At 43.1% G+C, this 2,647-nt stretch overlaps 1 pseudogene; it reads right to left on the bottom strand.

The window, feature by feature from the left end:
- Positions 1–1,207: 1,207 nt before the first annotated feature.
- On the bottom strand, positions 1,208–1,956 carry LOC119513205 (annotated as a pseudogene).
- Between the last annotated feature and the right edge of the window lie 691 nt (positions 1,957–2,647).

Raw genomic sequence — 2,647 nt, 5'->3', positions numbered from 1 at the left:
TAGTCAGCTTCCTGTCTGTCTTTCCTTCCATGTGAGGAGGGGCTGGCAGAAATCCTCTGAGCCTTTTACAAGTGCAGTTCTACTCTAGAGGAGGAAACAGCAAAACTGGAGAATCAGTGCGAATCTGGCACCATCTAGTGGCTCTGATCCACCTGTCACCCTGTCCAATTCGTCCCTCTCCTCAGGCTGCCAGTTTGCCTTTGTAATAATGTGCACAGGTCCTCAGACTTTTTTGTGCATGAAAACCACCTGGAAGGCATGTTAAAAAATAAGGATAAATGAGCTCCAGACACTGAGGTATTAATTTCGTTTGTCTGAGGAGGAGATCCAGGAACGTGTTTTTCTAACCAGCCTCTCAGGTGATTGTGAGGTGGGGCTCTGGAGCACACCTTGAGAGACTATGAAGGATCGTATCTTCTAGGTGTCCTGTTCTGCATGGATAATTATGTACATGTGCATGGTTTTGAGAACCATGCTGACCACTCCTGAATCTTCATTTTCAGGCCAAATCTTCCAAGTTTCAGTCTGGATTTTTGACTTGTTGGTTGATACCTCTGGAAACAGACATGACAGATTCAACATGGTGTCTTCTGAATCCTTCATCTTAACACCTCATCTCCAAACCCAAATAAACATTGATTTCCTCTTTCAATTCTATTAGGCACAAAAACCTTCCCACTTACCAAACCAGATACCTGGGAATTACCCTTGAGTCTGCCTTCATCCATTCATTTATCCCTCACAAATCTGTAAGTCTGCCTCATAAATTTATGTCCTCTGTCCCTATTACTACTGTTAGTATTTAGGCTCCTACCCACTCTTTCACAAACAATTTGATAACCTCCTAACTGGTTTTACTGGTTCCCTCTTGCCCCTTCTTAAATCCATTCTTGATAGACCCACCATAGCGATACATTTGTTGTTTCTCTGTTTAAAACCCCTCAATAGTTTTCCATTTCCTAGAACAGAGGTTGGCAAAATTTTCTGTAAAAAGATACACAGTAAATATTTGGGCTTTGCGAGCCATATGATCTTTGTCACAGTTTCTCAATTCTGCCATTTCAGTGAAAGGAGGAAGGTACCAAATTACTTTATTTGAAGAATGGTGCAAGTGAGAGAACTTAGTGGATGTTGATGCAGCTCATAGAAAAGGTAAAGGTAAATCCAACTTGCATGCATGGTTGTGGTGACCACAGAAGCCTGAGGCTTAGCTTTCATCATCACTGTTTCCCAGGGTGTGCCTGTCAAATTGATATTCTGCCACACCAGAATCTGGGGCCCCCAACTTGCGCAAGTTGATTTCGTAGTCACATAATCCTTCGATGGATTTCACCTGCTCATTCAGGTAATAAGTTTCAATAAAGTCACCAAGTCGGGGCTCATTTCTGTCAGTGGCCAGTTTGTGTAGTTCCAGTGACCGATTCAGCCTTTTATCCAAGTATAATGCACACTCCATTGCTTTCAGCCTGCTCTCCCCATTATCACGTTCTGGTTTCCTGGTATCCTGAAGGAAGATTTGGCCACCTCATTAGTTCTGCAGCTTCATAAGCTTCTCTGCATGGTCTCTCTCTTCGTGGGATTGGTGAAGAAAATATTTGGCAAAGTTCTTCAAAGCCACATCATCACAGTCAAGGCAGTAAGACATGGACAGATGGATGTAAGGAGCATTGAGCTCCAGGTTGATCTGGCAGTTGATGGGGCTTCTCAGTCCTGGTGGTAGCTCTGGCATCCCTGTAAGGAGAGTGTGGTCATCATGGCAGGCGACTGAGGAGAGGCAACGGCATCTGGGTGGTGCTGGAGTGGCAGCAGGGGCATTGTGTGGTTAAAGGGTGATGTGAGGAGATGGTGAAGGGCTGGCTCAGAGCGACTGGCAGTCAGGGCAAGCACTGGGTTCTGTTCAAGCACTGGTGAAGCAGGAAACCACAGTGACTCTCCGAGATGTCTGGCCTCTGCCATTTTAGAACTAATAAATACAGTATTTGAAATAGCAAAACTCATTGAGTGGGCTTCTTTTGGTTTGGTAATGCTGCCAAATGCAATATACCAGAAATGGACTGGCTTTAACAATAGAGATTTATTAGCTTTCATATTTATAGTTCTAAGACTGTGAAAATGTCCCAGTTAAGGCATCAATAGGATGAGACCTTCTCTGAAGACTGGTTACCCATGAGCTTGGGCTCCTCTGTCAGATAGCAAGGCACATGACAACATCTACTAGTCCTTCTCTCTCAGGTTTCATTGCTTCCAGTTTCTGGCTTTAGTGGCTTTTCTCTCAGCTTCTCTGGGGCTTTTTCTGTGTGCTTCACTTAATTTCATGTCATTGTGTTTTATCCTCTTATAAATGACTCCCATAAGAGGATTAAGATCCACTCTGGCGCGTGTCTCACTGCAATAGCCTAATCCAAAGGTCCCACTTACAATAGATCTGTACCCACAGGAATATACTAAATATACTAAAAGAATATGATCTTTTCTGGGGTACACATAGCCTTCAAACTACCACAGGGCTTAATAAGAGAATGGAGATATCAGAGGAAAGAATCAGTGAATTTGAAGAAATTATCCAATCTGAAGAACACAGAGTAACAGTTTTATAAAATGAATAGGCCTCATCTACTTTTGTAACAAAAATCATAGAAGGTCTAAC

The sequence above is a fragment of the Choloepus didactylus genome, chromosome 2 (assembly GCF_015220235.1).
Source record: "Choloepus didactylus isolate mChoDid1 chromosome 2, mChoDid1.pri, whole genome shotgun sequence".
Taxonomy (NCBI): Eukaryota; Metazoa; Chordata; class Mammalia; order Pilosa; family Megalonychidae; genus Choloepus; species Choloepus didactylus.
The sequence above is the reverse complement of the archived record's forward strand: the minus strand, read 5'-3'. Positions and strand labels throughout refer to the sequence as shown.